The sequence below is a fragment of the Mirounga angustirostris genome, unplaced genomic scaffold, assembly GCF_029215605.1.
Source record: "Mirounga angustirostris isolate CCGP_5_RB_7025 unplaced genomic scaffold, mMirAng1.0.hap1 SCAF_14, whole genome shotgun sequence".
In the NCBI taxonomy this organism is placed as follows: Eukaryota; Metazoa; Chordata; class Mammalia; order Carnivora; family Phocidae; genus Mirounga; species Mirounga angustirostris.
Genome location: NW_026991722.1, coordinates 13,750,091 through 13,774,042, shown reverse-complemented (window position 1 = coordinate 13,774,042; position 23,952 = coordinate 13,750,091). Strand labels below are relative to the sequence as shown.

Here is a 23,952-nt window from a genome sequence, read left to right as displayed (position 1 = left end):
ATTAGTCATCTGTTGGAGGTAAGGCTTAAGTATATGTTTTACACATGTTTTTTTTTTTTTTAATTCAGTGCCCTGATTTAGCAGAAGGCGTGAGCTATTCATACCTCCAGGGGGTAAGTGACTCGTTCTTTTGGTAAATTAGGTATTTGTTTTAATCGCTTATTAGAATCTTTGTTTTGGGTTTTTAATTTATTTTGAACCAAAGTCAAGAAGGGAGGAGAATATGCAGGGGTCTCATGGGGACCTATGTGAGGAGTGGGTGTGTTTCGGAGGGGTGGGGAAGGGGAAAGCAAGTCCAGTGGGGTTTCCATGGGTCCAGTTCACCAGAGAGGGACATAAGTGTCGCTTTGAACAAGAAGGGAGGCATACAGCAGAGCTTTGGACCCACTGATTTGTCTTTTAAAAAGACTAGTGAGCCCTCTTACAATGTCTGTGCTGGGCTGGAAACAAAGACTTTGTGGACAATAATAGCAGACGCGATGCTGAGATGAAATGGAGAGGTGGGCAGTATTTTCCCTTTTGATTATAAGAAGTCACATCAAACCCTTATGTGTGTGGCTGGTGTTGATTCAGCTGCCAGTTCAGATGACAGCTCTCTCTAATTAAAAATTGAAGGAATGGGTCAGCTTCTGGGGGGCCGGCCGCTGAAGTAAGGTTTCCTACTCTTGTTCATGATTACATCTGGATTTTCTTCCCACCTGGGACATGTTTAGGGAGTTGAAATCGCTATGGCCAGAAATGTGGGCGATTATGGTGACTTGGGGCTAAGTAGTAGAGTTCTGTTCTAACCCTGTGTGGGGGTACGGGCTGTGGAGACTCTGGAAGGAGATACCAGAGAACTCAGAGACAGGATCCCTTGGAGAAGATGGAAAACTATATATGTCATGCTTTGAACAAGTTTAGATAAAGCTGAGCCATTTGGTAGTGAAAATGTTGGGCTACCTATGGATTTCCTCGTCCTAGGACACCACTCTCTAAAAAACCCTTTTGTCTTGGTTTGTAACTAAGCCCAGTGCCTCGTGGGAAAAGAAGAAAAAAAATAGGTGGATTTTGTGCTTCCTTTCATCTTTGCTGGCTAAGCCATCTTGTTTTAGTTTGAATCTCCTGGGAGTGTGAATTGATTGGCATGGGTGCCAATCCAGGTGTCCCTTACCTGGACAGTGTGCCTGTCCCCCGGCTGCTTAGAGCTGCTTCCCTAGAGAGCTGAGTGCCACACAGGAGCTGCCTTGCCCGGGGTGGGGTCGGGGGTAGCCCCTACTCCCATAAGTGCCCTTCCCTGCAGGCAGCAGGGGGACTGATGAGCCACCAGGGGACAATGACAGGAGGACATCAAGATGGGACAACCCTGCCTTACAGCTTGTGTTCCAGAGCTTTCTTCAGGTTGAGTGCTCTTAGGCCTCAGTAATTCCTCGGACAGTTTTGTGCAAGAGGTCATGGTGGCCTTCTGGCTAGAATCCTGCATTTAGGAGCAGAGGCCTGATCTTCTCGTTGGTGAGCCAGGTACTTAAGATGTACTCCAGCTGTGTCAGGAAAGTAGGATCCGTCCTTCTTTTTAAAATTAAATAAAATCTTTAAAAATTATTTGAGAAAGAGCACTCGCGAGAGAGTGGGGGAGGGGCAGGGAGAGGACAAGCTGACTCCTCATTGAGCACGAAGCCCCATGTGGGGCTCGATCCCAGGACCCTGAGATCATGACCCGAGCCGAAATCAAGAGTCAGACGCTTAACCAACTGAGCCACCCAGGCGTCCCAGGGTCTGGCCTCCTTAACCAGCTAACACCAGCGTGCAGCTCTGGAGGGGAATGGCATGGGAGCCAACCCAGGCAGCTGACCCCAGGAGAACAGCATGGTCTCCAAGAAAAGACTTGTTACCAAAGCCAAAGCTTAAGGCAGTAATAACAACTTTGATTTATAACGAGAACTATTTGTATGTAATTACTAAAATATTGATTGCACATTCAGCAGTGTGCTTAAACTGAAGACAAATCAAATCTGGTAAGGGCGCCAAAAGAGTCTTCTTGCAAACAGACACCATTTAGCCCTTTCCTGCAATAACCTGGTGGGATTTTACGGAGCGCGGTTCAATCCAGCGTATGTGCTGCCGAAGCGGGTGCGAGGACAGTTCAATTTATTGAGCATTGCATTTATTGATGATGGCTCCTCATGGCACTTAAAGGCAGAAAACAGGAACCATGATACAACGTCGGCTCTCTGTAGTACGGAGGAACATCGGAACAGGGATGGGGGTGCAAATAAATCCGGCAGAAAGGGTGAGGGAAAACACCAAAGATGGACAAGGAGGAGAAGAGGACTCCAGACACAGGAGAAGAAACACCAGACATGCCGGGATGGTTTCAGGGATTGCTTGCAAGCCGCATTTTACAGCTAAATTCAAATTTAAAGTCACAACCACTAACTTCGTATGGGCCTTTAAAGTGTGATTGCAGCCTGGTGCATCCTCTCTTACTCTGCAAAGCTCCCACTACCTCTCAGAACCCCCCACCCCACTTTTCCACCCACACTGACCTCTGTCAGGAGGTCACATAAAGCAAGCAGATCCCTACTTCTAGGCCGCTGTACTTGTTCCGTTGCCCACAGTGCCTTCCCCCCCCCCCCCCCCGTATGCTCCTGGGTTGTTCCTTCATCTCTTTCAAACCTTTACCCACCTGTCCACTTCTCAGTGAGCTGTTTTTCTGTCCTTCCTATCTAAAACACAGCCCTCCTCACCCCCAGTGCTCTCTATCCTCCTTCCCTGACTTACGTTTTCCAGATACTATGCTCTGTATTTTACTTACTTGTTATAATCTATTTTGTAACCTATGTGTGGGCGGGGACTTTTGTCTGTTCTGTCTATCGCTATATTCTCCCAGCCTAGAATGGTAGTTGACTCGTGGTGGATATTAAATACATATTTGTTCAAGGAATAAAGTGACCTCCCAGCTATGTCTTTTGGCTGTCTCATCCTCTCATCAGGGTACATGGTTTTTACCTTTCACAATTCTATTTTTCATTTTTTGCATTGACTTAAAAAATTTTTTTTTCAAAACCTTTCTGGTCATTTTCATAGTCTCTTATCGCTTGCCTATTTTTATGATCTTTCTTTTTTTCAGACTTTATACATTGGATACGTGGTTATTTTATATATATTTGTGTCTGATAATTTCATTACCTAAAGGACGGAGGTTTAATTCTGGGGTTCATAGTTTCTGCTGATTCTCACTCATGGTGGCCTGTTTGCTTGTAGATTTCATGTTCTTTGATTCTGAACTCATTGGTTGATCTTCATTGGGCAGAATCCTGAGGGCCTACAAGGAGGATGCTTTTATTCAGACATGACTTGAGTCTGCTTCTACTGGGGGCTAGGGGCTGGGGGCACCGTCCTAGCATAATGCAAGAGTCTCCCTTTCTGCACCCTATCCCCTTTGGCTGTGGTCTGTCAGACTCACCATTACTGCGCTGACCCTGACAGCGAGCTCAAAGCAGCTCTGCCTCCATATCCACTTGTTCCCTGACATTCGCTCTCCAGGCTCATCCCACTCCCCTCCCGCCCTTACTTAACGTGATAGAGTCTATTTTGCACAGGAGTTGGTTGTACGGTATCTAATACTGCTAGACCAAACCCAGGCTTGCGTCCTGCTCCCGGGCTGTCCGCTGTCAGCTCTGCTTGCCGCGGGTGGTACTGGAGCCGTGCCCTGACTCTCGCTCTCTCTCGGGCAGGGTGCTTGCTAAACAGTGTCCAGTATATAAACCCTGATTTGTTGGCTAATATGTAAACATCCAATCAAGCAAGTTAACCCGCTTCCCAGCTGTGGCCCGTTAAGCGAATGCTCTAGATCCACGTGATCTAGGCGCACATTCTTCTAGAGTTTCCCTCCCTTCGTGCAGGAGGATTGCTGGTGTTGTTGCTACCGTTTCGCCCACTGCCACCTTCAAGCCTGTTGCCAGCCGTGGCTTGGGGTGGCCGGGCCGGCATCCCGGAGGCCTGTTTGTCCTAGTGTTCATTACTCCTTGGCTCTCGTCCCATCTGCTGCCAGGGCAGGGTTATTTATAGCAAATCGGAGAAGCCCTGGTGAGCTTCGCTGTGCTAACTCACATCCTCAGAATGCCTTGCCTCCCCGAGGACTTTACACGTGGTGTCCTCACAGGAAACCCTTCCCTGCTGACCCAGGGGGAACTCCTGGTTTCCCTGGGAAGTGGCATTTGCTCCATCCATCTGCTTGGCTGATAAGGCCTTTGCATTTAGATGGACAGCGCTGGCCCCAGAGACCCGCCGTGGAACTTGCCCGAAGAGGTTGTGACAGCTGAGTCACAGAGAAGAGCGTTTAAACCGCAATCCTGGGGGGCGGAGAGTGCGTCCCAGGAGTGGAGCCAGAGTGCCGAGTCATGCCCCTCAGCCCAGCATCACGTGGTGTGTTTGAGAGCTTCCAGAAGAAGGGGACACCGCTTGGAAGTCACCAATCCTGCCACTCTCGGGCCTGTCCTGTGCTTTCTGCAATTCTGAGACCCAGCAGCGCGTCCCCCTTGGAATGACTGCATCAATGTCACATTCTGGCTGCAATTCATCAGCTCTCATGTGTTCAACCAATAAAACTTCATCGCAGCCAGGGTTTCACTGTTAGACACAGAACACAGCCAAGTGAAGGTCTTCTGAGGGTCTGGCAGTACTCTAACTCAATTAACAAATTAACATGAGTCCACAGGCACAGATCTCTACAGAAATTAGATCAGCTCTGAAAGATATCAGGCCGGGGGTGGAAAAGGTCAATAATCATTTTAAATGGAATTGAACAAATCATTGGTAGTCAAATCCATACTTCTGTTGGTATTTGTAGCAAGCAGCATCACTGGGGGAAGGAGCCAGAGAGAAAATGGACGGCCTGGCCAAATTTTGTGCTGAAAATAAATTTTCAAATAAAATATATTTATAAGCCCACCACATGCTATCAAATCACGGTGTGGGGAAGCTGCTAGGACGAAGCCTGCTCCATCCTATAGCCTCTGGGAAGGAGTTTCTGCCAGGGAATATCCACATTGCACCACCAGGCCAGTGTTGAAATTCAGCGGGTGCAGGGAGGTGGCGAGTGTGGGCGGTAAGTTTCAAAACAGTTTTGAAATACCCACGGTGCTTGGCATCCCGGGCTCTGTGGTGGGCAGAATCATGCGTGCTGTGTACACATCCATGGAAGGTTATTCTGATTCTCCTGTTATAAAAAGACCAGGTCCCGTTCCAGAAGAGCAAAACGAGCAGTCTTGTATTCTTCTAGTTTCCTCTCTTTTTCTCTTTAACGCAGCACTGGCCACAGAGTGTGGTCATTGGTTAAAATGTCCCCTTTGCTCTAAAGGATTCCTTTGTCATTCTCTGAAGGTTAGTCAGAATAAATATTACAACTTGGACTTTAAGCTTAGGACAAGCAGATGTTAACTATTCCGTCACTTTTGTTTCTGGAGAAAGGTAAACAGAGTGCGGTTTGTAGAAATCCTCCAGAACTTGATGGTGTTCTTTGCTAGAGAAACTGTTCTTAATGGGTTAGCAGTTTATTCCAAAGAGAAAACAATGTATGTAATTGAAATCCCACTTTTGTTCATTAGTGAACATTTTAAGGGTTTTTCTTTTTTCATGTGGTTTCTATCATGGGATATAAAAAATTCAGGAATAAAAGCAAAAACCTTTGAAAGTTGATTAATGTATGTTTCTCTCCTTAAGCCTTCAACATCCTGCTCCCGCTCTTAATTACTGGCAGTCGATCTTCTTAAGTCACCCAGAAAATAGAAGAATTTAGCAAAGAACTCCCGCGGTACCATCTCCCTTGAGCTACTCATCTCTCTGCTTCTGTCCTCATTTACTTTGCCTGGGTTCCCCTGCCCTTCCTCCCAGTACAAAGTATCCCATCCCCTCCCACTACTCAAAACTGACTCTTTGCTCTCTATTTGGCACTGAGTCCTTCCCAGGAGCATACAAATGTGTTGTCCTATTTCCCATCATTAAAAAAGAAACCCCATTGAGCCCACATGCCCCTCTAGGCATAGTCTCATTTCTCTGCCTCCCTTTACAGCTAATTCTCTACACCCAGCTGTTTCCACCTCCTTTCCTTCCATTCTGCTCCCAAACCCGCTCAAATTGGCCTTTTGTTCTCACTACAACAGTGAGACCTGCCTTGTTACAGTCACCTCTACAGTTCCCAGTGTCCTAGTCAGTGGGGGTGTCCCGCGTCTGGGTTGAGGAAGGTGCCTCCAACAGGCCAGTCCTGTGAAACGCTCTGGGGCACCCTTCCTGCTTCAGAAACCCTTGTCCATGGGTGTCCTTGGCACCCTTTCAATAAATCCCATTGCAGCTTAAATGAGCTGAGAGCTGGTTTTTGATGCTTCTAGTCAGGAGCGCTGAACTGGTTCGTCGGAGGAGCTAGACTGACTTGGTTCTCCAGAGTCATTCCTAAAATACAACGGCCTGGGAGATGTGCCCGGGCCCCTCAGCCCCAGGAGGAGGGGGGACGTGTTACAGTTCCATGTGCTGGGGGCTAAAGAAAGGCTTGTCGGGGCGTCTGGGTGGCTCAGTGGGTTAAGGGTCTGCTTTTGGCTCAGGTCACGATCTCAGGGTCCTGGGATCAAGGACCCCCCCACCAACCCCCACATCCCGCTCTCTCTGCCCCTCCTCCCATGCTGGTGCGCGTGCACACACACACACACACACACACACTCTCTCTCTCAATTAAATAACTAAAATCTTAGAGAGAAAAAAAAAGAAAGGCCTGTCATCACCATGCAGACAAACCAGCCTCTTCTCCCAATGCTGCCCCTGGGTGATGGCTTTCCACCTTTTAGGGTTGATCACGATACTCATTCTGTTCAAATTTGTCCATGCAAAAATGAGGCAAACAACCTAAAAAGCAAAATGAGCAAACAATATGAACATGCCGGACTTCACATAAAGCAGCACCAGTGGCCAATAAACACATCACAAAATGCTAAAATTAGTAATCAAGGACATGCAAGTTACCACCCATCAGATTAGCAAAACTTTAAGTCTGTCCTACTGCACTAATAAGGCTGTAGGCAGGGGCACTTGAAGACACAGCTCTCTTGAAGAGCAAATGGGCAATATCTGCAGAAGTTAATGCTGTGCAGGCATTTTGGCCATAGCTGTAGAGAAACCCACATGAACTTGCCCAAGAGTGTGTACAAGAATATATACAACACCATTGTTTTTAATAACGAAAGACTAGAAACCACCTAAATATTCATCATTAGAGTTTAGATAAAGAAATGGCATATACATACGAAGGAGTATTAAACAGCAAAAATGAATGAGCCTGAGTTACTTGTTCAACATGAGTAAGTTTCATGGACAGTATGTGAAACGAAAAAGCAAGTTGGAGTAAGAAGCATTTGGTATCCTTTTAAAAGTTAAAAGAAATATGAAAAGCAAATGCTATATTTTGCCTAGGGATACATACATATGTAGCAAAGTTTAAAGATTTTATTTTTATTTATTTATTTGAGATAGAGAGAATGAGAGAGACAGAGAGCACATGAGAGGGGGGAGGGTCAGAGGGAGAAGCAGACTCCCTGCCGAGCAGGGAGCCCGACGCGGGACTCGATCCTGGGACTCCAGGATCATGACCTGAGCCGAAGGCAGTCGCTTAACCAACTGAGCCACCCAGGTGCCCCCATATGTAGCAAAGTTTAAAGAACTACATGGGAATGATAAACACGAACTCATGAATAATTGTTATTTCTGGGAGTAGGGGTGCAAAGGTGGAAAGAGGAGAATGTAATAATGAGCAAAAGGCTCACTCTATTTCTTATGTTTTAGTTATTAAGCTAGGTTGTGGGTACACCTTTTTACAATATCTAAACTATTTCATAGTAAAAACTTAATGAAACAAAGGAATAGGAAAGAGGGTGAGCCAGAGAGGTTTTCCCAGGTCCTGCAAACACTGAGTTTTTTTTTTTTTTCCTAGAAGTGGTCTCAGGACCGATCTGGGCACTGATTTGGTCAACATTTCTACCAACATCACCCAGTTTCCTAGTTCCCGAAATAATGATTCTGTTGATATGAAGTATCTCCCTCTTGCAGCTTTATTACATGATTTGTTGAGAGGAAATGTGAGCTGCTAACAGTCACTTTGGTTCATTTCTCCTCCTCCTTTCCCATCTCCTTCTTGTTATGGATTGAGTTTATTTAGGAAAACAACAACAACAACAACAGGTAACTGATTTCTGGCAATGCTTTCTTCCCTCTGAGTTCTTGGTCTTGCGCTCACTAGCCTTGTCCAGGAGCAGTGGGGAGGAAAAAGAAAGCACTGAATAAAAGAGAAGGGGCACTGCCATTGTGGGTTTCTTGACATTGGGTCATAACCAAAATGATGGGCCTGTTTGTCCCATATCCTCTCCACGCCAGGACAACGGCCTTTACTCCACAAAGAACTACCCGCCCATATGCTGGGCAGTTATAATACAAGTGTAAGACAACACTAGGATGTGACAGGGACGAAGGCACAAATTCCCTGGAAATAAATTAGTAGTGTTTATCAAGATCCTTTCAAATGCTCATGCCCTTTAACTCAGAAATCCCACCTTTGGAATCCTAAACAAAGGAAATCATCAAATGTTATCAAATATTTATGCCTCCAAATTACTAAACCTAAAGTTCCCAAACAAGGGACAGTTAATAAAATTGTAGGAAATCCTAACAATGTACAATTAAGAAGACATTGAATATGATGGACATAAGAGATAATCATAATAGCACTTTAATTGGAAGAAGTAGGATATGAAAATGTAATCTACAATATCAATTGCAGTCTATGAATTTATTCACCATTTATCTGTTTACACACATACATAGGAGAAAATCAGAAATAAAATATATAGGAGTATTAGCACTACAGCTCTCTGGGTAAACCAAGGGATCATAGCAATTAAAGAACATACTTTTCTGATTTTTCCGAAGTTTTATACGACTATGTATTACTTTAAAAATGAGGGGAAAGGTTATTAAAAGAAAAGTACACAGGGTTGAGAAATAAGTATACTAAGTGGAATAGAGAACGTTCTTCCACAATTCTCCTCTGGGTCTCCTTGTCACTGGCTGTAAGCACGGACGTTCTTTTTTTTTTAAAGATTTTATTTATTTATTTGAGACAGAGAGAATGAGAGACAGAGAGCACGAGAGGGAGGAGGGTCAGAGGGAGAAGCAGACTCCCCGCCGAGCAGGGAGCCTGATGCGGGACTCGATCCCGGGACTCCAGGATCATGACCTGAACCGAAGGCAGTCACTGAACCAACTGAGCCACCCAGGCGCCCAAGTGTGGACGTTCTTATCCCCTCCTTGGGAGTAGGAAAACCTGAGCTGTAACTGAGCAGTTGCTGTGGGCTGAGTGTGGACAGCTCTGAGAGTAAAAACTCCAGGGGGGACTGAGTCATACAATTGTGAGATTTACCCCACAGTATTGTGAGATTTACCTCCCCCAGGTTCCCACGGTAAATACCAGGGGAAAATCCCCTCCTGCTTCTGGCAGTGGGGAGGAAAGGAACCATTTTGAAATATCCCAGAGCACTGCCCTCAGGGAAGACTGGTCACCAGAGCCTAACTTGCTGGGGTGTTCTCAGAGCCTGGCTGACCTGGACAAAGGAAAGAACCAACTCTGGTGCATTCACACCATCCTATCCCACCTAAGGGGAGAGAAAAACTGAGAAACACTTGTGTAGTTCACAGTCCAGAGGCACAGGCTCACTAGAAGGCTGACACCTATCACAGAGCTGTGGGATACTTCCCCTCCCCCACTCCCCACCCCCACATTGCTAAAGGCCTGTTTACATCCATTCCTCTTATCTAGTACACCATACCCGGCTATCTAGAAAAAAAATCATAAGGCATACCAAAAGGTGAAAACATACAATTTGAAGAGACAGAACAAGTATCAGAAGCAGACATGGCAGGGATGTTGGAATTATCAGATGGTGAATTTTAAATAACTGTGGTGAATGTGTTAATGGATAAAGTTAACAGCATGCAAGAACAGATGGGCAATGTATGCAGAGAGGTGGGCAACCTAAGAAAGAACCGAAAAGAAATGCTAGAGATAAAAAACACCATAACATAAATGAAGAATGCTTTTGATGGTCTTATTAGTAGACTGGACATGGCTGAGGAAAGAATCTCCGAGCTAGAAGATCTAGCAATAGAATGCTCTAAAACTGAAAAGCAAAGAGAACAGAGACTGAAAAAGAAGACAGAACAGAATATTCAAGGACTGTGGGACAACAACAAAAGGTATAACATGCATAATGGGAATAGCAGAAGGAAAAGAAAGAGATAAAAGAAGAAATATTTGAAACAATAATGACTGAGGATTTCACCAAATGAATGTCAGACACCAAACCACAGATTCGGGAAGCTGAGAGAACACCAAGCTGGATAAATACCAAAAAAAAACCAAAACAAAACCAAAAACCCTACAGCTTGGCATATCATTTTCAAATTACAGAAAGCCAAAAATTAAAACAAAAATAATCCCAACAGAAGGCAGAGGAAAAAAATACCTATAGAAGAACAAAATAAGAATTACATCTGACTTCTATACAGAAATCACGAGAGCAAGAAGAAAGTGAAGTGAAATATTTAAATAGTTGAAAGAAACCACCAGCCTAGGGGCACCTGGCTGGCTCAGATGGTTTAGCATCTGCCTTCGGCTCAGGTCATGATCCCAGGGTCCTGGGATCGAGTCCCACATTGGGTGCCTTGCTCAGCGGGGAGCCTGCTTCTCCCTTTGCCTGTCGCTCCCTACTGTTGTGTTCTCTCTCTCGCTCTCTGACGAATAAATAAAATCTTAAAAAAAAAAAAGAAAGAAAGAAAGAAAGAAACCACCAGCCTAGACTTCTGTAGCCTGTGAAATTAGCCCTCAAATGGGAAGGAGAAACAAAGACTTTCTCAAACAAAAATCGAGGTAATTTGTTACCAATAGACTGGCTTTGCAAGAATGTTCAAAGAAGTTCTTTTATTTTTTTAAGATTTTATTTATTTTAAGAGAGAGAGAATGTGTATGCACACGCGTGAGAAGGGGTGGGTAGGTGTAGACGCAGAGGGAGAGAGAGAATCTCCAGCAGACTCCCCACTGAATTCAGGGCTGGATCTCACTACCCTGAGATCATGACCTGAGTCAAAACCAAGAGTTGGATGCCCAACCAACTGAGTCACCCAGGCACCCCATCAAAGAAGTTGTTTAGAGAAAAGGAAAATAATCCAGGTTAGAAGCTTGGACCTACATAAAGAAAGGAAGAACATTGGAGAAGGAATAAGATAACAAACTTTTATTTTTCTTATTTTTAACTGATCTAACAGATAACATTTTGTTCCAAATAATAATGGCAACAATGTATTCAACTATGTATACTTAGATATAAGTGAAATGAGTGACCACAAGGGACAGGCAGAAGGAATTAGGATGAGGAAGGCACTCACACCACCCTTGAAGTGGTATAGTGATATTTGAAAGTGAACCTGGATTCGTTGTAAAAATATATTGCAAATTCTAGGGCAACCACTAAAAAAGTTTAAAAAAGAAATAGAACTGATTTGCTAAGAGAGAAAATGAAATCATATGGAATGTTCAATTAAAACCACAAAAGGAAGAAAAAAAAGTAGGAGACAAAAATAGGAACAAAGAACAAGGGCAACAAATATAAAACAGTAACAAATACGGCAGATATGAACTCAACTATTTCACGATATTCACTTTGAATATCACTCTTCCTGATTGAGGTGGTGGAGGAGCTAAGAATTGAAAGCATTCTGAGCTCCCTGAGCAGGACTTCAATGGACGGCCCCCTCCAACACAACTGAGGGCTCAAATAGACTTGTTCACCTCAAGGGCAGGGTGTGACAATGGTAGGGACTCATCCTATGTCAGCCTTCCAGGCAATTCTGGGATGTTCACCCCTTCCCCACCTACCCACCCTCCTTCTTCAGAATCTCAGCCTCCAAGGAAGATGATATTTGAATGTAAGGCATGAAAACCCACATATAGTCACCAGAGCAGGATGAGTTGGCCTCATGGGTATGACCTCAGAATCCTCATGATCAGCCCTTCCTGCCCCTGCAAAACAAACAAACAAAAAAAACAGCCCCTCTTTGTCACCGGGCCCAGAATTCCACACTGAACATCATTCATTGGGCTTGAGGCTTTGGTATCAGACGTGTCAAGGTCATTTGTGGAAGGGACTTGGACAGGTGAACTGGGAGATCTAACACTAAGATTCCACAATCATGTGCTGCATTCCTTCAGGGTGAGTGAATTCCAGATTGTTACTAGAAAGGAGATTTGGAGAGAGGGTTGTAATCTGAGGAAGTGGGAATGAGAACAGGGAGGACACAAACCGAGTTTGGGGTTCCTCACCTATGCGTGGGCTTTCCCACAAGCTAGCTTTTCTCCTCTTGAAAGGGGCTGGGGGGAGGGGAGGAGAATGGATCTCCGGATATGACTTGACAAGCCTGACAGACATGGCAACTTACCCACAGCTTTGAGATGGAGAGTCTGAAGCTACAAGAGAAGTGTCAGGGAAAAGCCCACCTAGATGAGTGTTGTGTCGCTTTGGTCTCTCCAAAACTCGTATGTTCAAGTCCTAGCCCCTAGCCCCTGGCCCCTCAGGATGGTAACCTTATCTAGACACAGTGTCATTGAGGATTGAATTAGTTATGATGGGGTCCTACATGAGGGTGGGCCCCTAATCTAATCTGATTCGTGTGCTTAGAAAGGGGGACGTTTGGAGGTCGATATGCACAGGAAGAGAACACCATGTGAAGGTTGGAGTCATACCGCCAGAAACCAAGGAGCCTCCAGAAGTGGGAAGAGAGAGCTGGAGTAGTTCCTTCCCTAGAATCTTCAGAGGGAGCACGGCCCTGCAGACATCTGGACTTGAGACTTTGGGCCCCCAGAACCGTGAGAGAATACATTTCTGTTGCTCCAAACCTCCTCGTTGGTGGGATTTCTTACGACAGCCCTAGGAAACCAGTGCAGGGAGTTTGTGGGAGATCTGGCCTGGTCTCTGGAAAGGCTCATCAAGCCCTACAGCCAAGAGGGGTGCAGGAGAGGTTCCCCAGTGGCCAGAGGCCCCGCGGGCGCTGCCTTCTGATCCCAACATAGCCTTGGGGGCCGCTGGTTCAGAAGAAGACCTCTCTCCGAGGACCTCCTTCCCAGGACCCCCTCTGCCTCCCGTAGGGCAGCCCCTCCCCCCAGGGGACGGGAAGGGTTAACAGAAATTCCCATCACACAGAAGCCTGCTGCTGGCACACGGTTTATTTAACTGTCTGGTCCATTTTTATTACTCATGCTACACCCCTGTACAAGTGACTCATAAAATTGCATATAAAAGGAGAGGAGTATCATTTTTAATCCCTTTAATGTAATATAATGGGGAAATTAATCATTTATTACAGCAGACGATTGAAAACCACTCAGAAAGAGTGTTCTCTCCTGACTGCAACTTGGCAGTAAGGTTCATTCTCCAGTTTTCTGAAATCCTTGCATCTTTTTAAATCTTTGGCAAAGGAAACCTCAGATAATTTAAATAAAGGGTTTGTTGTTTTTGTTATTGTTGTTGCCATTTTTGAAAGCTTCATCGCTCAAGAAGACCCTAAGAATCAAAGTGAAGGCGGGGACCGCAGGTGAGGCTGTCAGCCTTCTGGGGCTTCACCACCCTGGGTCAGGGAAGGAATCACCTGCCGGCTCCCCAGAAGGGAAGGCCCACGTCTAATCCATTACTCACATTTAGCAATCGCTCTCTCATCTCTACCGAGGACCCCAAAATATTTTGCAAAGGGAGTTGAAACTTTATAATCACCCAAGGGATAGACCTAGGTCAGCTAAATTTGCAACCAAGTAGGGTAAACGGACATATGGAGATGGAGTCAGTCGGGCCACCCGGGCCACCCAGATTGGCCGCGTTCCCGCCCCCGGGCCTGCTCCAGCCGGCTCGACCTGCGCAATCCCCGCGCCGTGGCTCCGTGCAAGTGCATCGGGTCTCACTGCCCTGAGCAAATGCTAACTGGCTCTTCAAGGCTCCTCCAGGTCCCTGAGCAACCAGGCTGGTCCCTCCACTGCCGGGCCTCGGTGCAGAGAAGCAGCCCGCGGAGGCCACCGACGCCCACACTGTCCGCAGGAGCGCAGCCAAGGTGACATTGTGGCATGCGGCCCCCGGCTGCCCCCGCAATGCCATCAGCATTATTCAGGAAGCTTCTGCTGCCGTGACGTGCCATTGCCCAGCTGACCCAGTGAGAAAGCTGGATGTGCTGCAGGCCAACCGAAAACACCAAAGCCGAGCCGACCCACAGCAACGCGAGGGAGTTGTTAAAACGACTTAAAAAAAGAAGAAAAAGAGAAGTCTCTGGCCTCGTCAGCGTAGCATGGATTCAAATGGCAAAGCACGGGAAAGCTTCCAAAGAATTTTTGACTCAAGGAGGCATAGTGGTCCCAAGAGCCTGTCCCTTTGGCAGCGGGGCCAGAGCGAGCTTCCCATAAAGAGCGTCACTTACCGCCACGAGTTACGAGAGCCTAGCAGCTCCTTGGCGGTCTTCATTCGCCACCGCCTGCCGCCTTTCATCAACGGGGGTGTGACGGTCAGCGGGAAGACCCCAGGACAGTGCTCTTCGCCTCCCTCGGCGCGGGGGCCGCCCGTGTTCGTGGCTCCGGAAGAGGAGTGCTCTCCACACGGGGTCCTGGGCCTCGGCCCCTTGTCCCTCCTGCCTCCCTATGTGACACCTGCTCCTCAGGAGGACACAGCCCCTCCCCCCCGTGGGTTTCGGGTGAGCAATATAATTTCCTCTCCTTTGCAATTCATCAGGGATCTGGTGGGTGTCCACTGTGTGCCCAATCCAGAGCAAAATGAAAGACTTGGGTAGTGTCGGTTCTGGAAAATACCTCGTGTTGCCCAGACCCATGTATTTTGTACAGAAGCGCGCCCTGGTATTTAACTCTATTCGCTTCCCAAGTTTTGGAAAATGACAGCAAGAGATTGGATACCAAGGGGTGCTCTTTCTCCAAACTACTCTATTTCAAAAAAAAAAAATTTTTTTTTTAAAGATTTTATTTATTTATTTGAGAGACAGAGAGCACGAGAGGGAAGAGAGTCAGAGGGAGAAGCAGACCCCCTGCCGAGCAGGGAGCCCGATGCGGGACTCGATCCCAGGACTCCAGGATCATGACCTGAGCTGAAGGCAGTCGCTCAACCAACTGAGCCACCCAGGCGCCCTATTTCAAAAAATTTTATCTAAATAATTCAGATCCTGAGTCATGAAGAATAAGAGCATAACAGACAAAGGAGGGACTGATGCTTCCAAGAGAGCTAATAGACTAGCTTCCCAGCACAATATGAGTTATCTACCTCACGCTTTATTTCCAACTTTAAAAAACATTAGTTTGACCCAGCGTCCCTCTCAGGAATGGACTTTATTGTATTTTTTAAAAATTGTTTTATTGTTTCAAATATTAAAGCAAAAATAATAGAGATATTAAATCTTTTAAAATAATGCAAAATTCCCATGCCCTCACAAACCAGCCGTTCCATTTGCCATATTTCCTAGTAGTCTTTTTAAATTTTTTATTTATTTGTTTTTTATTTTTAAATTAAATGTATTTTTAAAATTTAAATTCAATTAACATATAATGTATTATTGGTTTCAGAGGTAGAGGTCAGTGATTCATCAGTCTTATATAATACCCAGTGCTCATTACAACATGTCTACTAGTCTTTTTTTAAAGTGTATTAACATTTTATACATAATTGTACAGCATAGATGGAAATGTATTATCCCTTCCCCCCCATTTTTACCTTAAATCATAAGCATCTATGAAAATTTCATACTTACAAATGCTTACTGATCCATGATATTCGGTCTTGTAAATATCCTACAATTTACCTACCATCATTTGCTGTCACAAACATCTATAATAAAGATCTTCGTGTGTCTATCATTTTTTTTCTTTCATGGAGTATTTCCTTAGGGAAATTCCTAGCATTGGGATTATTTGCCTGAAGGGCATTTTTATGCTATTTTATTGTTTTTGGTAAATTGAAATGTGTTTTGTTTGGAAAATTTCACAACAGCTTTCGAGGTCATAGGAGCACAAGGGTATTGCAAAACCAAGGCTGGTGACCCAAGTGCCTGGCACCGAGTCTGCTCAGGCTATCTCATTGGCATAGAGACATGCCAGCTGACCTTTATGCACAGAGGAGGGTTGTTAAAAGCAGACAGGAAAAAGAGACAAGTAGAACAATACAGACATGGCATACAAATGACTAGACTAGAAAAATGATCTTTTGCCTTCATTGATTTTTTTTCCTGCCGTTGTACAGCATGTTATGAAAATGTCGTTGCCAGTTTTCGTTTATCTGTGACTCATCAGAAAATCTTTTCAGCACGTTCAGGGCTAGCAGTGAGCCTTATGACAAGCACTCAGCCACTATTTCTTGAATTGAATTGAAGGGAACTTAAGTTTTATAAGACTTCATTCCATTTTTTCCATTTCTGCAGCAGACATACAGCAAGAGCAATAAATAAACCATCGTTGCTGAAAGCACAGAAATCTGGAGGCTACTTGTTACTGCAGCATAACCTAGGCTCTCTGGGCTGATACATCACTTGTCAAGTGCATTCTTTGAAAAATGGCTGGATCCACAAAGGTACTTACTGCAGCATTATTTATAATGGCAAAAGAAAAGAAACTGGGAATTATTGAGAACATAATGCAATTCCATCATTTTATCATATAATCATTAAAATCAGTGTCTACAAAGACTTCAAAATTACATGGAAAATCCTCATACTGTAAGATTTATTTTATTTTATTTTTAAAGATTTATTTATTTGAGAGAGAGTGCACATGCAGGGGGCAGGGGCAGAGGGACAGGGAGAGAGAGTCCCAAACAGACTCCATGCCAACTGCAGAGCAGGATGCAGGGCTCGATCCCATGACCCTGAGATCAGGACCCGAGCTGAAACCAAGAGTCGGATGCTTAATGGCGCCACCCAGGCACCCCTGTAAGATTAATTTTAAAAGGATGACAACTGTATATATACACGGTTAACATGACATTTAAAAATTATGTACATGGAAAAAAGGATGAAAAAATGCAACCGAAAGACAATGATAGCTTTCAGGCACCTGGGTGGCTCAGTTGGTTAAACGTCTGCCTTCGGCTCAGGTCATGATCCAGGATCAAGCCCTGCATCCAGCTCTCTGCCCAGTGGGGAGTCTGCTTCTCCCTCTGCCCATCACCCTGCTCGTGCTCTCTCTCTCAAAAAAATAAATAAATAAAATCTTAAAAAAAATTTAAAAAAACACAAAAAACTATGATAGCTTTCAAGTTGAGAGTGTTGTTTCTCCTTCTTTCTCCTTTTCTTAATTTTCTAAGTGTTTTTAAGAGTATGCATTCTTTTTTTATTTTGCAGAAGACCACTCTGCCTAGGGACCAGTTTTTTCTTACCTATTTCTCTTCTAGTCATTCATTCAACAACTATTTATCATTGAGCACCTCCTATGTGCTTCTCATAGTTTGATGCGCCAGCATGCAATCACGAACAATGTAGACGATGCTATTCTTGTTCTCACAGAGTTTCATTTTAATGGAAAATTATAACCAGAAAATTTCCATAATAATTATTTATTTAAATTACTTTGAGACTTTTTGGAAGGAAAGGAAGGAAAGAGGTGTCTAAATGGGAAACTTGATCTTTTTTTTAAAATGAGATGTTTAAAAATCTGGGCTATTCATTTTCTGTTTTAATTAAAGTCATCTGCTAGCACTTTAAAAAAAAAATCTTCCATCACTGTTAGAGTTGTGTCTGCTTTGCAGTTTTAGTTAATATTAATAATTGTTATTAAAATATAAAAAATATTACTCAAAAAGAATACTGTTATTAACTGGTATCCTCATAAAGACGCCGATTGTGGACATGTACAGTATGGGACAGGTACACAATTACTAGACTCCAAGTTCCATGGAAATGTTCGGCTTGATCCTCTGAATTCAGAATCAAAAGCCAGACTCATAAAAGAGCAGAAAGACATAGTGTGCAATTACACATGAACTTTGCCAATGCTTTCCAGTTTGTTATTTCTCAAAGTAGTAGTGGGATTTTAGAATGATTAAATTACTGTTAAGCTGTTAAGATCATTTTTCTAGTCTAGTCATTTGTATGCCATGTCTGTATTGTTCTACTTGTCTCTTTTTCCTGTCTGCTTTTAACAACCCTCCTCTGTGCATAAAGGTCAGCTGGCATGTCTCTATGCCAATGAGATAGCCTGAGCAGACTCGGTGCCAGGCACTTGGGTCACCAGCCTTGGTTTTGCAATACCCTTGTGCTCCTATGACCTCAAAAGCTGTTGTGAAATTTTCCAAACAAAACACATTTCAATTTACCAAAAACAATAAAATAGCATAAAAATGCCCTTCAGGCAAATAATCCCAATGCTAGGAATTTCCCTAAGGAAATACTCCATGAAAGAAAAAAAATGATAGACACACGAAGATCTGTGTAGGAATTTATAATTCTCTATTGATAATATTTTGGCTTTGCATCTTCTATAAATTCATTCATTCATTCCACCAATATTCACTAAGCACCTCCTCTGTGCCAGGAACAATTTTAGGCACTAGGGATGTAACAATGAACTAAACAAAATCTGTACCATCAGGGAGCTTATGATCTAGTGAATGAATGGTGATTTCTCAAACTACTTTTAGCAATCTCTGGTAAGGTTACAGGGATGCGATTCCTTGAAACGTAACGTGGGATCGCCCGGACAGCCGGAGGAGCTGAAGGGAGGCCTGTGTGGCCAGAGCAAAGAGACACCACACAGCCAGCGAGCGGCGGAGGCCAAAGCCAGGACACTGTGGGGCTTTGAGGCACCTAAGGCACCGCCTGAAGCATTTTGGACTTGCTCCTGAGTGAGAAGCCACTGAAGAGTTTTAAGCAGGGGAATCATGAGATCAGCATTATTTCAATGGATCCTGAACTCAACACCCTTACCCCTGGCCACGAGGAAATGTCCCTCTCAGTCCTCTCTGTGCGTTGTTGCAGAATGATCTCTTGAGTACCCCCATCCTGTCCCAGCTCTGCCAAGGCACGTTTACCGGCACCGCGGTGGATGTGTAATGAAGATCAGAGCCCTGGGGCAGGAGTCAGAGCCACCAGACCTCTTGACATTTTTCCTCACTCTTCCTTCTCCTCTGCTGTTTTCTGTCCATACCCCATACTCTCCCACCTCCGTGTTTTGGTTCAAGCTGTTTTCCCCAACTAGAATGGCCTTTATTCCAAGTTCTGCAATCTAGTCCCACTTCATGTGTAGCCTCCCAGGTCCCTGGCTCATGTTCAGGTGTTGTGTGAACACCCGATCCCAAGAACAGAGGTAGCCCTCTCTCCTCCAGCTTCCACGACACGGTGCCTTTTGTCTGTCCACGAGTGCGTTTGTGCATTTGTCTTGTGTCCTTTCCTTGGTGGTATGAAGGAAAGAGACCTGGTCTCTTCAAAAAATAACAAGAGCAGCTGTTTGTAGAGAATTTTATGGCAGTTGCTGAGCTAAGTAATTCACAAATATTATTTTATTTCATGTTTACAGTAACATGGAAGGCTTGTGGTAGTGGTATTACTATTTTATAGATGAACAGTGAGGTACTTGCCCAATGTTATCGAGCAAATAAAAGATGGCACTAGGATTTGAACCCAAACAAACCCAACTCCCAAGACTGCCCTTCTCTGCGGAAGTTTGCATCACTGCCTAGCACCTAGAGAGTTCTGGCTGGAGAGCAGCACCATAAGAGAGAGAATCACTAGAAAGGCCTAAAGAATAATTCTGCCTAAAGCTTGATGTTCCCTCGCATTGCCTGCCTACCAATTTCACACTTAGCAGGGATAGTGAACCTCTTTTTCTCATGAGGGTGGTGACTCACAGAAAAAGATCCATCAATGTTAAGGTTGCTAGATTTAGCAAATAAAAGTACAAAACAATGAATAATTTTTTCATGTATTCCTGAGATTTATTGCTTATCTGAACTTCAACTATAACTGGGCCTCCTGTATTTTACCTGGCAACCCTGATCAACAGCTCAAGAAAAAGTAAAAAGAACCCCACCACTATGTTCCCTAACATCATTAGGAGAAATAGAATTGGTTAAAATTTTTATTGTTCCTACAACATTTAATTTCCAAAACTTACAAAATTTAAAGCCTGAGTGGATGTGCCAAGTTGTTACTAACATTTTAACGAAAATAATCTTTTGCAAAGAATGTAGAAATGTTTAAAACACAGAAATGTATACATATTAAAAAAAAAAAAAAACCCTGAGAATAAAAATCACCTAAGGTCTTGCCACCCAGAAGCAATCATTTATGATAGGTGGGACATTTTCTTATGATTGGTATTTTACCAGCATTCCATTGGGAAAGCTAAAATGGGAACAGCCTGAACACAACAGTGCTTCCTTAGGGAGAGTGAGTCTTTTCAATCTATCTGCTTTTCAACAGGAAAATGAAGAAGGTAAAATCTTATGCAGTGAAAGCAACCCGCTCACTCCCCTGCCCTGCACATACTTCCTTCAGGGAGGGAGTGAAGACAAGAAATGGAAAACAGTGACAGAGAAGAGGCGGGAAAGGGGACAGAGGTGGAGCGGGAGGTGAAAAGGAAGGGGAGAGTAGCGTGTGACCAGAAGGGCAAGATGCGGAGAGGAGAGACAAGTACATCAGGAGTTTGGAGAAAAGAAAAGCAAGGGAGAAACAAGGGGAATGAGATGCTTCCAATACATTCTGAAGTGAGGGCTTGATTATTGTTCTGTCATCTGCCTGCAGGGCAAAAGGAAAGCAAAGCGGAAACAGATGAAGAGAGACGAGACCCACGTTAGATAACAGCCTCTTTGCTGGCCTCAGGTCCTGGGAGCCGAAGTCTAGAGGGCCAAAATGAAGTTTTGTCCCTAGGTTTGTTTGGTTGGATTTCTTAGAGGGGGGAGGGGCAGAGGGAGAGAGAGAATCTTAAGCAGACTCCACACCCAGCACGTGAGCCAATGTGGGGCTCGAACCTCACGACCCTGAGATCATGACCTGAGCTGAGATCAAGAGCTGGATGCTCAGCCGACTGAGCCACTCAGGAGCCCTGTTGGGTTGTTTTTTTATATATATGTATATATTTTTTAGTGGAAACACAACATAAAGAAAAGTACACAACTCAGAAATGCACAACTTCTTGAGTTTCCCAAAGTATACACCCCAGTGGAGCCACTCCCCAGAACAGGAAATAGGACATTCTCAGCACCCCCACACCTTCCACTGTATTTCCTATCCTCCCAGTACTGACCCCTCTGAAGCTAATCACTGTCCTGGCTTCTGGATTAGTTTGCCTGTGTGTTTTGACCTTCATATATACATTTATATGTAAGTTAAATGAGATTTTACCATAAATACCCTTGGAGACCTGGCTTCTTTTGCTCAGTATTATGCTTGTGAGATATATCAGTGTTGCTGTTGTGGGGGCAATAGTTCATTTTCATTGCTATCACAGTTTTCCTTTGCATGAGAACATCACAGTTCATTTACCGCTTGAACTGTTCATGGATATTTGGGGTTGTTTCCAATTTATGGCAATTATGAATAATGATGCTCTGACCATTCTGTAACATGTCTTTTTTAGTACACACATATATGCATTTTTGTTGGAAATGTACCCAGGAGTGAAAATGCTAGATCATGGGGTCTGCATGTTTTCAACGTTAGCAGAAACTGCCAAATGGTTTTCGAAAGTAATTTTACTGATTTGTGCTCTGACTGCATATGAGAGTTCTGGTTGCTTGACATCTTCAACAATTTGTAGTATTATCAGTTATTTGGTTTTGTTTCTATTTAGCTATTTTGATGGGTATGATGTGGTATCACATGATGGTTTTATTTTTGTTTGTTTTTTTTAAGATTGTGTTTATTTATTTGACAGAGAAAGAGAGTGCTCACAAGTAGAGGGAGTGGCAGACGGAGGGAGAAGGAGAAGCAGACTCCATGCTTAGCAAGGAGCCTGATGTGAGGTTTGATCCCAGGACCCTGGGATCATGACCTGAGCCGAAGGCAGGCGCTTAACCAACTGAGCCACCCAGGTGTCCCTATGATGGTTTTAATTAGCGTTACCATGATGACTAATGAAGTTAATCATCTATTTATATGCTTATCAGCCCTTTGCTCATTTTTAAATTGTTTTCTATACTTTTAAAAATTGATCTGTAGTTCTTTAGATGTCTGGGAATGAGTATGTACTTTGTAAAATGTATGTATTACAAATATCTCTGGTCTTGTAGCTTGCCTTTTCTTTCAGTGGTTTCTTAGGTTGAACAGAAGTTCTTAACTATGATATGGTCTTTTCTTTATTATTAGTGCCTTTTGTTTCCTATTTACTTCCTTACTTAAGAAATCTTTGTCTATTCTTGGGGTACCTGGCTGGCTCAGTGGGTAGAGTATGTGATTCTTGATCTCAGGGTTGTGAGTTCAAGCCCCATGTTGCGTGTGTTGCCTACCTAAAATAAAGAGAAAGAGGAGTGGAAGAGGAAGAAGAAGAAGAAATCTTTGTCTGCTCCAAGGTCATGAGGTTTTGTACTACATTATCCTCTAGAAATTTTATTATTTTACCTTTTATTTATTTTTTTTTCTTAAAGATTTTATTTATTTATTTGAGAGAGAGAGAATGAGAGAGAGCACATGAGAGAGGGGAGGGTCAGAGGGAGAAGCAGACTCCCCGCCGAGCAGGAAGCCCGATGCGGGACTTGATCTAGGGACTCCAGGATCATGACCTGAGCCGAAGGCAGTCACTTAACCAACTGAGCCACCCAGGCGCCCATATTTTACCTTTTATATTCATCCACTCATTGTCTTATTTTTTTCCAATTAAGTGTATTTTATTACTTCTTTCTTAAACATACGAAAGACTTCACCAGTGAAGCCATCTAATTCTAGAGTTTTCTTTGAATCAAAGTTTCTTTGATCAAAGTTTAGATTCAGTTTCCTGGGTATATATTAGATTCAGATTTCTTCTTTTATCTTCTTTCATCTTATATCAGTTTGGGTAAGTTATGTTTGCCTAGAAATTTGTCCACTTGATCTAAATTTTCTTATTTATTGGTACAAAAGCATTCATGATCTTTTATATTACCTTTTTCAGTTCTGTGAGATCTTCAGCAATGTCCCCTTCTCAGTCCTAATATAAGTGATTTGTGCTTATCCCTTTTTTCTTTTCCAGTTTTGCTAGGGATCTATCCCATTTATTTGTCATGCCACAGAGCCAACTTTTGACGTGGTTGGTTTTCTCTATTGTACATTTGTTTTTGTTCATTTGTACTCATTATTTTTTTTCTTCTCTTCTACTTTCTTAGGGTTTAATTTGCTGTTCTTTTTGAACTTCTTGAGATACTTAGGTCATTGATTTTCAGCCTTGCTTTTTTTTTTTTCTAATACATGGATTTAAGGCTATAAATTTCTTTCTAAGTACATCTTTGATTATATCTCATACCTTTGTTTCCATTCAATTCAAACTTTTTTTTCAATTTCATTAAGATTCCTTTTTCTTTCTGTAATTCTCAAAAATGTTATCTGTGTTGAGGCAGAAGATGAAACAAGAAAGACCATGAGTTGATAATTTTTGATACTTTTGACAGGGCTGAAAGAGAAAAACCTCTCAACTAAGAATTCGATATCTGGCAAAACTTTCCTTCACAAATGAAAGAGAAATAAGGTATTTCCAGATAAATAAAAACTGAGAGAGTTTATTGCTAGTAGACCTGCCTTACAAGAAATGCTAAAGGGAGTCCTTCAGGCTATAATGAAAGGACACTAGACAGTACCTCAAAGCCATATGAAGAAACAAAGAACACTTGTAAAGGTGACTACATAGCTACTATTATATTATTGTATTTTTGGTTTGTAATGTCT

General features: G+C 43.5%; 2 long non-coding RNA genes across 17 annotated transcripts in view; one reads left to right on the top strand and one right to left on the bottom strand.

Annotated features, from left to right (window-relative positions):
* LOC129046178 (uncharacterized) overlaps nt 1–16,295 on the bottom strand; it is a 22,915-nt gene extending 6,620 nt beyond the window's left edge. For 2 of the 8 annotated variants that reach the window (XR_008507005.2, XR_010407494.1), the window contains exons 1-4: nt 14,530–14,642; nt 12,815–12,998; nt 12,020–12,094; nt 6,756–6,876 (exon numbers count right to left, since the gene is read on the bottom strand). This is a non-coding gene — a long non-coding RNA (uncharacterized LOC129046178). Of the gene's footprint in view, nt 1–3,168; nt 3,305–6,755; nt 6,877–12,019; nt 12,095–12,814; nt 12,999–14,529; nt 14,667–15,861 lie in introns of those variants that run through there. The other 6 variants (XR_010407491.1, XR_010407492.1, XR_010407490.1 and 3 more) reach the window with 6 other exon arrangements.
* LOC135362596 (uncharacterized) overlaps nt 14,006–23,952 on the top strand; it is a 24,985-nt gene continuing 15,038 nt past the window's right edge. For 3 of the 9 annotated variants that reach the window (XR_010407486.1, XR_010407483.1, XR_010407487.1), the window contains exons 1-3: nt 14,035–14,799; nt 16,528–16,676; nt 20,842–20,967. This is a non-coding gene — a long non-coding RNA (uncharacterized LOC135362596). Of the gene's footprint in view, nt 14,800–16,527; nt 20,012–20,841; nt 22,326–23,952 lie in introns of those variants that run through there. The other 6 variants (XR_010407488.1, XR_010407484.1, XR_010407482.1 and 3 more) reach the window with 6 other exon arrangements.